The sequence below is a fragment of the Euprymna scolopes genome, chromosome 8 (genome assembly GCF_053919585.1).
Source record: "Euprymna scolopes isolate OS-2025 chromosome 8, ASM5391958v1, whole genome shotgun sequence".
In the NCBI taxonomy this organism is placed as follows: domain Eukaryota; kingdom Metazoa; phylum Mollusca; class Cephalopoda; order Sepiida; family Sepiolidae; genus Euprymna; species Euprymna scolopes.
The window spans coordinates 64,417,555-64,430,570 of record NC_136489.1 but is presented as its reverse complement, the minus strand read 5'-3'; the positions used below and the strand labels follow the sequence as shown (position 1 = coordinate 64,430,570).

Genomic DNA, 13,016 nt, shown 5'->3' with positions numbered 1-13,016 from the left:
TATATACACACATACACATATTCTTCGTTATATTATAGAGATATATGTGCATAAATTCGATTATTTGCAGATTACATTTTTAATAATCAAGTAAATACAAGGACGTATATATATTTATATGCATGTATATATATATATATATATATATATATATATATATATATATATATGGGTGTGGCTATGTGTGTTGTCTTGTGTTTCTTTTGTGTGTGCTAATGTCGATTTCGTCTGTGTCTTCGTTTTTCTGTATGTGGAAACATATAAAGGTATAGAATAAAATGCACATATATAGGAGTATTATAGTATCAAACCTGCAATTGATAAGTATTTTATTCCACTTAAAACATACACTATTTTCAATATATCATCAAACATTAGTTCACCATGCTTTAGTTGTATTCGACACAATGAATAATTACAAGCGAATACCTTACCTTTTTCTATGTAGAAGTTATCCAAAGTAATCCGACTTACGGAAGAAAATAACAAACTGTGAACTTGTTTGTGAGCAGTAGTAGCTATATAATGCAGCGTGAATAAATCTAAGAATATTAGTAGCAGTGACAAATGAAGTTTTCATTCGTTTAGTAGTTGAAATAGTATTTGCGTCATTAAAGAATGCATCATGGTTTAGAGTGTGTCTTTTTTATTTCGCTCAATTATATAGTGAACATGCTCCTTTGAAAAATACTATTTTCTCGTAGTCTTTTTAAAATTGACATAAGTTTACACACACACACACATATATATATATATGTATATATATATATATATATATATGTCTGCACGTTAGTGTGTTTGTATGTGCGTATGTATATAAATCGTTCTCCTCGTGTAACGCACGGTGTTCCGTGTTTGACTATCGTTTATATATTTCTATCACAATTTTCTTTTTAAATAAGGATTTCCCACTATACATCCATAATTCATCGTTAGCGCTCTTGACAGGACTATCTCCGTACTGAAGTGCAACACTGCGAACAACTGATACCGTCTCGTCATACTTTGTCTTTTTTTTTCAATGTTTTTCAGTGCACAACATGTAGGTGTGTTCGCGGTATGCGCGTGTGTGCACACGACTTCTAAGTTGGCATCGTAATCTGCGAACGTGATTTTCAACAGTTTTCTACATGGTTCTGTTATCAGTTGGCGCGACAAACCAATAGTATCGTTGAGCAAATAACTAACTCCTTCAAACTCCACATTCTTACTACAGAATGACATACCAAAAAACAGACTTACTTTAGATCATTACAAGTACAAACATGACCTTAGGTTCGTTTAATGTTTTGTAAAAAATCTCAATCACACACAACTTGATATAATTTTCAAATTAGCAAAGCGGCTAATGATTTACACACTTGGGTAAGCGATGTATAAAATAAATTTAAGTTGTCTTCACCTTAATGTTAAGTTACTGGAAAAGAAAAATATGACTCGACGTCAAAGATGATAGAATACGAAGAGGAAAGAGGGTCGTTTTCATAAATGCTCCCTTAGCCTTACGATCTACGCATGCATATAATATTATATTCATACATACATATATATGTGTGTGTATGCATATTTATTATTATTATTATTATTATTATTATTATTATTATTATTATTGATTTTGTTGTTGTTATGGTTGTTGTTCATGTATTAGAGGTTTTCGCACATGTTCCTCAAAGAACTCTCTTTTGAAAATCCTTGTGGTATTCCTAGAAGTATAAGTAACTACAAATTTCCATAAATTTACTCTCGAATGAATTTGATAACTTTTGCAATCGAATGTGCGTTATCGCACAGTTGTTTATAATGATTTTTTTTGTTGTTGTCGCTGGCAAAAAAGCATTGCTCCTCACTGAAAATTGGATAGCAAAAAGCCTCTTTGAGAATGCAGTCCTCCTACACTCTATTCACTGGAATTCTTAGTGTATTGATCCAGTAGCGTTTTATTTCTGTCGTGTTGGATCGTACTGTTTTTGTGTCTGTTGTGGTCACATTTTGATAAAATTGACATTCGTTTTTTAGAAAGGTTTTTTTCGTTTGAATTCTCCGGATTTGTAGCTCATTTATTTACTTGCTATATTGCATTAGTTGTTATTGTTTCTTTTTAGGCCTCTCTTGACAATTAACATTTCTACTTTTCTATTATATTTTGTTCATTTTCTTCTCTATGGCGTTGAGTTCTTTTTTTAAGTTTACGGATCTGTGTTTCTTGCTGAGTGTCGCTGCAGGCTTTTCGATCAATGTCTTGTCCATATGCTTAGTCTACTTAAAACCGCATACTCAGTTGACTCGCACCTGCGTTAATTACATTGTTTAAGAATGTAATAGAATCTGTTCGGATGTATGGAAGGAGCATGATAACCTTTTTAGTTTCTACTTTTAATAGCTTCCACTCTTAAAGATATAAGTTTCGTTTTATTTTCTTCACTAGTTGTCAATATTCATTTTTACTGTATTTTTGTGTATAAGACCTACTACGGGCAGAGGTTATCTACTTGAGGTCCCAGTGGGCTTTTGTGTCCGTCTGATCATTTATCTTACGCATTATTTTTTTATTATTAGTTCTAGATTTGAACTACAGCTCCTATTGAGAATAAGTTTCACTTGTATTCATTTATTTTATTGCGGACTATTATTCTCATCTTTATTGGTTTATGTTTCACGATGTTTCGGTCAACTATTTCTCTAGCCTTCGTTAGGTCGTAACCGCGACGGATAGGAACTACGAGTCTCCTAACTGCATTCTTAGCAATCACGGCCATCGGTAGTTGTAAGCAGGTTTTGGGTTGGATTGAAATCGCTATCTTCAGACGATGCTCATCTGGAACCGTAGAAATTCAACGTCTCTATCAACTGCCCCACGGGCCCAAAAGGGCAATCAAGTTTGGATTCTTTTTATCTTATATATCCACGTTTATTAATGATATGACCTTTCATGATCGAGTCCGTATTAATATAAATAATACTCATCTCAGTAATGAATTCCAATTAAAATATTATATAAGTTTCACTTGATTCACAAGTGTTTGGTTCATTCTTGCGACATATCCTGCAACTCTTTTTTTTCTTTTTGCGATAACCTCATTCGTTGACGTGACGTCCTGTACAGCATTTTATCACAAGTCTATACTCTTTTGTCTTCCATTTCTAGTTCCTAATTTTGTTTTTGTCTATGTTAGTTAATTGGGTTATAAAGCGTTTACTCTGCATTATATTGGAATCTGAAATTAGAAGTGATAATAACATGTTCTGTGTCTGTGATATCTTCTTCCCGGAATTAGAAGATAAGCAGATATCTTCACAATTAATGGCAGATCTCTCCCGCTGTCCACCGAGGGAGCAACTTTGATAAATATCCATTCTGTGTTTTACATTGTACATTATTTATTTCAATCATTTCATATTGCAGTGCTTATGGAAACATTAAGTTCAGAATTGTTATATATATATATATATATATATATATATATATATATATATATATATATATATATAATATTTAGTTCTTATAGATTTATTTTCCGTGCATTTTAGAGAATATACTCCCCTCTAAATAACATCGATAATTTGAATTTACTGTATGTTGTGCTGCTACCTCCGAAAGTCTACTCTGATTTTCGCAATGAATATTTATTTTCTATTTAAATTTATAAAGAGTTTCGTCTTTGGATATAATTGTAAGATGGCTCATACACACATCCGTATAAATGTTTATACATTACTTATGGCAATCTTAAGGTAACAGCAATGCATTATATTGTAAAATAAATAGTAATAACACTGGAACTATGACAAAAACAGTTTAGAACATGTTCTTTCGAGACTTAATGATTTTCACCAGAGAATAAGATAAACCACATCTAGGTAATTGTACGGCATGTGAACATTTTGATTAAACAAATACACAAAAAAGATATGGGTACGTGTGTATACAAATGCTAGAATAGATAAGAAAGACGGCAGGTAATAGAAATATGCAAAAGTATAAGCACATATATTACACAATAATACGTTAAATGAAATAGGAAAAAACAAAATGCAATAAAATAAAATGAAAAAATAAAACACTAAAAACGTGCATGAATTAACTATAGTGATTTTCTAAGGTTTCTTCCAGATGTTACTGGATAATGTAATATAACTCCCGAAGATATCATGGGTTTACATAAAAAAACACAATTACGGTCAGGTTTAAGTGTAGTTAAATAACATAGAAAATTAATCGAGCAAAGCGAAGTTCACTTGCTTGTATTTCTTGATAACAATATAAATTTACAAAAGTAAAAACAAATAAAATAGACGAAAGGAAAAACTTCATCTATTGTTGCGAATATAAAATACAAACACAATATAGAGTATTAAAGAATACAGTTGGACAAAAATTTATAAAAGAGGAGAATGTGAAGCTTAAGAATCTGCAAGTATTTCATAATCGCAAAAAGTACATCTTCGGAGTCAGCAAAATATCTATAACGTCTATCTGCAACGAACATGAGTAAGTGATAAAAATATGAAAAACAAGTAATATAAAGATCGAAAATATATCAAGAAATAATTCTTGCTTAAATCAATTATAATAAGATAGATAATATAAGAAAGATAAAAACGTAAGAACATTCGAGAGAATGTAAATTAAAGAGTAAGATTCAATATAAGTAAATTGCAAAAACGTAATAGATAAAACTACCTAGATAGAATAAAAAAAGAGTGAAATACACAGGGCAGTGGCCTAGCAGCTTTCCACAAACAGAAAACACGCTCCGATGATTTATGTTGGATGGGACTTCCGGAACGTCATCATCTCTTCTCTAGTAGAGCCCCTGCTTGCTACCGCTCACGCGCAGGCCAAGTACTTTTGCCCCGTCTCGTAGATGCTCCAGGTTCCTTGCATGTCAGTCCGTAGTTCTCAAAGTGCTCTTTGACTAACTGGGCAGACATGAGGTTCTCATTTACAAAGATATCCTCAATGAAAGACGGTGTTGCCTTGCGCACAGCCTTTATCCTGTTGCCCGATCGCGTGCATAATTGCCGTCATAATGCCTGGCGCCACGTTGACACCGAACCCTAGCCTGGTCAGACAATAGCGAGTTCCTTTATTCTCCACATTTTGAAATGGCCACAGCTCTTTTTCAATGCGCATCCGCAGGTAGGCCATGCGCAGGTCCAGAATTGCACGTCCTACCCTAGCTGCCGCAACTCCCTTGATTTGAGCGCACAAACATCCGGCTCTGCCGTGTACGGGTTGACATGTTCATTAAGTTCACTGTAGTCCATGACGGGTCAGACCTTCTGTTTTCTATCTTGTAAGACAGCCATTAGTGCAACCAGTCCTCGGAGGGGGGCTCGAGCTCATCCTCGGGATATGAGAGTAGCCAACCATTGTTGATCCAAGTCTGCAGTTCTTCTACATACTGCCTCCTGAGCCTCATTGGAGGGGGGTACTCTGATAGTCGGTTCCGTAAGGATATTAGTGGTTGATCGCCAGCCCACTTCCAAGATGCTGTCCATGCGTTTGTTTCCCTGTCATACTCCGCATGAAAGTCGGGCTAGTCCGGGGTAATTGATACGCAAACACGTTTCTCATGTCGGGAGAACACTATCTTGCCGGTGCAGTCCACAGTTATTCCACACAGCTGTGTAATCAAATCCATGCTTAGAAGTAGCTTGTATCCAAGCAGCTGCCCGTTCATCACCAGGGTTTTTAGGACTGCCGCAGGCCCGTTGCCGATGCTTGTGCTGATGACGCTCACCCCACAAGAGGCAAGCGACCCGCCATCCACGTTTAGCACTGGAATTCTCTTCTTGTACCAAGTGTCGCAATATGCCTTGCGCACCAGGGTTTGAGTGCACCTAGTGTCTACAAGGGCTAGATATTCACGATCTGGGAGGAAGACTGGCGTTGTAGCTTCCTCCCCTTACCCTTTTTCCGGACAAGAACGGGCCAGGTGTCCCTAGTTTTTACACTTATAGCCCTGAAGCCCGCTAAGCCTTCGAGTCAGTGAGCGCAATGGGAGACAATAACGGGCCAAATGTTTCGGCCCACCACACTTGTAGCAGCTTGTTACTGTGACAAGGTCCTGAGATCAACCCTGTGATAGCTGTACGGCTGCCGCGCGGCCTACAATCTCTGGACTACTTTTTCGTATCACCCGCGCCCGCGCTAATACTTCCGAGATATCCATCTCGTCTACTTGAGATTGGGCTCGGAGCAGATCTTCCAAGCAGCGGGTAATCCTGCAATAAATGCGCACACCAGGCCTTTCTCTGACATTCCTCCGAACAAGAACGCACGCTTCTTCAGTTCTGCCAGATAAACATCAACCGTCTCCCCGGAATGCAACTTGTGTTCCATAAACTCCTTCCATGCAGCAACCGGATCTAGTGCAAACGCCGTGTAGAAAGCGTTTTTGATGCAGGAGAAAGTTGTTTCATTTCATCCGTTAGCTGCTGGTATACAGCGTATGCGCCCCTAGCGAGGCGCATTGGGACTTCGCATTCCAGACGCTTCACGCAACTGAGCTGGCATATCAACTCTGCCTTTTCCACCCATTCCTGTACTGACTGCTCACTACGGCCATCAAACAGTGGAATCAGCTTAGGATAAAATCCCGACGTAATGCCGAAATATCTTGTAGAAATGGAACCTCCTTCACTCATCCTAATGCACTGAGAAACCGCTATCTTATAACCTGTTTAGCGTCTGAAAAGCCAAAGTTCTCTCCCAACACCTCCAAGCGACCTGCTTTATATTACATTTCCCCACGCGAATTTCGCGAGATCACATGAGACCATTTCTGTTAAATATCACAGACGCTATCTTGCTTTTTTCTTTTTCCTCTCCAACGCACATGAGAGGCACACACGTGGGCACTTCACAGGTAGGTCGTGTGTATGGCCGTTTCTATTTTCCCCACATTGAAATTGAGCCTTTATTGCGAATCTACATGGCTAATTCATTGGTTCATACACTTTATCTTTAAAATTATAATTAAAAGCTTAATACATTTTTAAATTAAAAAGTATGTACTCCATCTCAAACGTATATTTTCCGCATACAATGGCAGTACTTGTTTGAACAAAAAATTGCTATTGAGGGGGTTATTGTCTGTTTATAGGTTAAGCAACTTTTCAGGATAATATCCGTGATATTAAATGGTTATACTAAGCACTTATTTTTAATTTGGCTTGATGATTTTTTTTTTTGGCGAATGTGCAATGACATTTTTTTGTTAAGTTTGTTTAGATTTCATATATACGTTCCAATTCAATACAAATTAATTCCATATCGTCACATGCGAAGATTTTCTTAAATTTAGGATTGAAATTAGCAAGGCAGAGTTCTTATGTTAGCGCCATTTTTCGAATGCTGATTAATACTCATTTACAAAATGCTAATATTTGTCACCACAATAGTTGTACAAAGGTGGGCGTAATTTATGCATAATCTCTATAAACACCATCACGTTTGATGAACTTTGAAGTTAAATGACTTTTATTGTACTTTCAGATCATTCCAGATAAAGGTTTCTTCCAGTCTTGGTTGCAATCTCTCCGAGACCTTTCATAAAATCATCGGCTTATTTTTTGTTTTATTTTTTACCTGAAAATTCGTAATCCGTCAAAAACTTTATAATACTGTTTTTGACGTTCTTCGATAGATTTGCTTGCAGCCACAGTGTCATCAAACTAGGCAATGTGAATTCCTGACAGCATTATATCAATAACCTACTGAAATATTGGTGGGGCAAATTTATATCAGATGCCGACCTATAAAACTTGTATAGATCCCTGTGGGTGCCAATACATCAGAACTTTGCTTATTCCACTTCTACAAGGATTTAGAGGCACCCATCGCCTAAATTTAATGTGGAGTAAAAATATTCCGCACTTAAAATATTTACATATTTCCTCTAGTGTAGGTAGATGTTGACAATATGGTTTAAAGCTGCATTAAGACCCGTTGACCTTTTTTTACGTATACTGTGGAGTCGTCAATTTGTTTTTACATGGAGGTCACCACTTATCAAGGCCGCGAGATCACTCAGGGATAAGGGTTATTGCGTGTACAGAAATTAATGAGATAGTATTGTAGTAATCATTAGTATTGGAGATTTGATAGAGTGTCTTACTAAAGGGGGCGGTTTGTCAGAAATTTGTTTATGGTGTTTAATTTATTTTCTCAATGCCTGCAAAATAATTATCGAGAAATCCGTGTCTGAGTGTAGTTGTAACTTTATATTTTTGTTTCATATTGTTTCCACAATATATTTTAAATTTATAATCTATGTTCGTATTTGATCTCTCTTATCGGGGCATGTGTCTCTTGTTTCTACAGTACAACAATGTGTGGTGAACTTTTTATCCACAATTATCACTTTTCTGTTGAACAATCCGTCATGCACTATCCAATTCGCCAATGATCTTCGAATTGACTGTCTTTCAGATTCTCTGTTTTATTTGCAATTTCCGAGGAATAGCTTGTTGCCTGTAATCTATTGCTCACACATAAGGCACACCAGATGCTTCAACGTGAGGTTAGTTTCATATTCAAGTCTTGAAACCCCCTCCTTATTTTCTAGTTTTTGGTCAGACAAGACCTTACACGAATAACAAGTCCTTGAAGACGTCGATTGATAATCACACTAAAGTAAGAAAATAATCACATTGTTAACAATGGAGGCAAATATTTAATATTCCTTATCGTTTTTTCATTAATTAAAATACTTCGATACATTGTGGAATAATGTTGTATTGGCCTACACAACAAACAAAAGTTCAATCCTTACTTGAATTACAAATCTGGTTGATTTTACATTAAAATTTAGTAAAAAAACACTTGCTGCTCTCCGGTGGATGTGCTTCAATAGAAACATGTTTAGCGTGTGTACAGTATTTCCAGTTAAATTTAAAATAGTTCGTACTATTAATAAAACAATCAAATGCCTTTCCTCTTTAACATACATTAGCATACTAATCGACTTATAAATTGCATTGTGATAAATTTTATTGTTATTTACGTTAAGTGAATTTTATTAATATTTTCCTAAATAATTCCCTTGACTTTGTTTTTCTTCTTTCAATTTCTGTTGTCGCAAGATAAGTTGATTTTGTTTTGTTTTCGTTTGTTGGTGCTGCTGCTTATCTCTACATAATAGTCACTTTCTTTACTATATTTGTTGCTCTTTATTTGTAGCTGTTTTTGCGGGTTTTGTTATCACTGGTGTTATTCTTTCTCTTGCTCTTTTTGTAGTGGTTTTTAAATGCATTTGCTTATCAAGAGTAGCAAGATGTCTTCTTAGTTTTTTTTTTATTGTTCATGATGTGCATTAACATTTATACCATGATTGTGTTACAACTGTCCATACTCGCTTCAAGTCGTATTATTGTCACGAGTAGAGACAAAATCAGTTTTGCTTATACTCAACGATCACAATTATTCATTGATTTTTAGCAATACTGAAATCTTAGTAAAAATATGTTAGTGTTTAAGAGTTATTCACTTGCAGATTTAACTATTTTTTTCTAAAACTAAAACTGATTGATTGTATACATCCAGACGGTAAGCGATTCTATCTTTTATTTGTTATTACACTAGAAATAATCGACTTTTCCTAAGTTTTTTAAGAGTATGCCTGTTGTTTATATTAATCAGTGTTTTATCATAGACGACTTTATTAGTGATTCTATTTTTGGTTGTATTTGCAAAGTGCGATATTATGAGTTAATAAGTCCGTAAGGTTCTTGGAATTATTGTAACTATTTTGTGCAAAACATGTTATCGGGATAATCTGATTTTAGCTAGTACATTAGAGATATATTCGAGTAACGGATCCCATTGCGTTTAGTTAGAAAGTTACATGAGTTTAAAATCCTTCATGAAAACAGCTACAATTTGTATTGAAAGGATCACGATTTGTAAGACTTAGGTGGAACGAGTGCAAAGCACTCGTTTGACATGAATTGACGCTCGACGGATTGTGAAATCACAGTACCGTGGGCGTGATATCGAAAGTTGACGAGATTTGTCACGACATGTAGGTTCGGACAGGAGATTTAGAATAGAAATGAAGACGTTTGTCAAAAGGAATGGGACAATGTCACATAAGAATTTGTTCCTTGCGTTGAAAAAGAAATACAAAACCCCAGCCGTTTAAGATGAGGACAACGAGCAATTCGCGATGCGACTCCAAAAATCAAAACTCTCTCTCTCTCTCTCTCTCTCTCTATATATATATATATATATATATATATATATATATATATACATATATATACATATATATATAAACAGATATATATATCTATATATCTATAAAAGTGAACGTGTCTGTCTGTCTGTCTGTCTGTGTACATTTCCCTACGCAATAACTCTGTCAATTTTTAGTCTATAGACTCGAAATTTGAAATACCGGGTACTGAGATTTGGGAAAATCGATGTGACGGGTGTCAGCCAGAAATTTGGCTGTTAAGGGGTCAAATTTCAACGATTTGACCTTTAAGAACTCTACCAAACACCTCCGACAAGTTTGGGTCTAGACACTTTAAATTTTAGATATAGGTTCCTTGAATCTGGATCTAACTTAATAAAGTGATTTGAGCCCGAAACTATAAATTTTAAGGGGTCATATTAGGGGTCAAATTAAAAAAAAATTGACTTTTTTTTTGTTTTGCTAAGCGTACACCTCAAAACATCCGGGCAACGCCGGGCTGAAATGCTAGTATATATATATATATATATATATATATATATATATATATATATATATATATATATATATATATATATATACATACAAAAACGCATTGTTGTGTTGCGAATGTTTTCCATTTGCAAAGAGCGAAGGTAAATAGGGGAGACGCAATTAAAGACGATGACAGAACGGCAATAAAAATGGAAAATGAAACGAAACAAAGGTAGCGTGACATCTTATTATAATAAAGATATTTGGTACAATGTGAACACGATCCATGAATGGATAAACCAGCACTGGTCTACATATTGTAAAACCTAATTTTATGTTTAAAAAAAATATTTGTTCTAAAAGCCAGAGGAGCTTTTTTCTGCCATACATTGAAGCGAAGTAAATAACTTATCGTACGTTATGAATAGATTATATAAAAACACGATATAAACGTTTATGAACTGAAACAAAATAAATAGATTTAACTATTGTCAAAATTGTGTATGAAATCCTTATGTCACAAGGTGCAAAAGGGTTATATACTGAACAGGGAGCATAATGGCGATTACGTTTCTTCTAGCCGATGAAAACAAAAGAATAAAAATAAACAAAGTTTTGGTTCAAAATTCAAAAATAAGATAAAAATATAGGGATATCGAAATATTTATTCCGTTATCGCTAACTAAGAAGACACGCGTTGTTTGTTTAATTTTATTGCGAGTGGGAAGATTTGATTAAAATGGAAATCATGACACAATGATAAAATACCAAATGTAAAAAAAGTTGAAGTTATTCAATTAATGAGTACAGTTTTGCTGTTGGAAATATTGGAAAAACTATGGAAAGAAAAATGAGTTTTTCTTTGTTTGATATTCTGTTGAAGGTTATAAAACAAAACCATACGCACACACAAAATAATATTTTACCATACGAGAAGAATGAGTGGTGATAAAAACCCACAATTGTTGATATGCCGTTGCTTAAACAGAAGTAAATAAGAAACTGATATGATTTTGTAAACTGAGTATATAATAACTAAAAGAAAGTTATAAACGTTCATCAATATGAATATAACACTGTTTTGAAAGAAGCATTATTTTAGACGTAATGATGCCCAACATTCTCTCATTTATCTAAACTATTAGCAGATGAATCAATCTTCAGAAAGATTATTACCTTTTACATGGGGTTTTGTGTGTAGAATTCGTCTATGTAGTACGTATTATATTGGATAGGATTTTGCAGAAATAATATTATGGTTTATACAAATACTAAACAACCCTATCGGAATTAAACCACATTTCGTCTCAGCAAATTCTAGAATCCGGATTAAATCGTAGAATCCGTATTAAAATCCGGATATTAATTGTAGAATCCAGCTTAATTGATTAAAATTCTTAAATATTATGATAATTTTGATTCGAATTATTTTTTATTAGTTATGTAGGGTTTCTTAAATTATATTTTGGACATCTAACGTATGATAGCAAGAAACATTTGTTCAGTTAAACGTGAGTTGATAGAAGTCTATGATGGTTCGGAATTATATTTTAAATGTCGCACGTAATGATAGTGGAAATTTCAATTTCCATGAGTCGAAATTTTTTCAAGTAATATATCCATTAAGCAACGTCTCAATAAAAATAATTATAGTATGACTTTTAAAAACTTGTTTACTTTTAAGGTGTGTATTATTACTATTTACTGCAATATATGCTTAGTTTTTTACATAATATTAATATTTGAAATTTTACATGTAACTAGCGAGGAGTACCCGGCGTTGCTGTTGCTTGGGTGTTTTTCGGTGTGTGTGGTCGGGCGGGATGGGGGTATTAATGAAAACCTAAGAATAAGCGAAGTAAAAAGAACAAACAGAAAAACGAACGTTAAAAAACTCTGCTTAGCGGGGGGGGTACACGGCGTTGCCCGAGTGTTTGGAGGGGATGGAGTGTTAATTAAACCCTAAGAATGAGCGAAGTAAAAAAAGAAAACATAAAAACGAACGTTAAAACTTAAGCGGGGTGTACACGGGAGGGGGTAATTAAAACATCGAAAAAACACACACAAAGAAGCTAATGTAAGGCAAACGAACGATGTTAAATGTAAAAATCGAAAAAACAAAAAAAACGCACATACATACATACATACAAACACACATACATGCATACATACATACATACAAACATACATACACACATTTTCGCTTTTATATATATAGATGTAAAATTTATGAAAATGAATTTATACAAATGGCAAGTTTTAAATCGGTTTTTGGCAAATAAATTGGATTCTAAGGCGTCAAAGTTTCAAAGATTTGACCTTTGAGGTCTTTAGCAAACT

At 34.5% G+C, this 13,016-nt stretch overlaps 1 protein-coding gene across 1 annotated transcript in view; it reads right to left on the bottom strand.

Annotated features, from left to right (window-relative positions):
- Positions 1-1,011, bottom strand: part of LOC145283595 (uncharacterized) — a 3,312,299-nt gene extending 3,311,288 nt beyond the window's left edge. The window contains exon 1 of the mRNA XM_080132527.1: positions 435-1,011. The gene's annotated coding sequence lies outside the window, so the exon portion shown is untranslated. The remainder of the gene's footprint in view (positions 1-434) is intronic.
- Between the last annotated feature and the right edge of the window lie 12,005 nt (positions 1,012-13,016).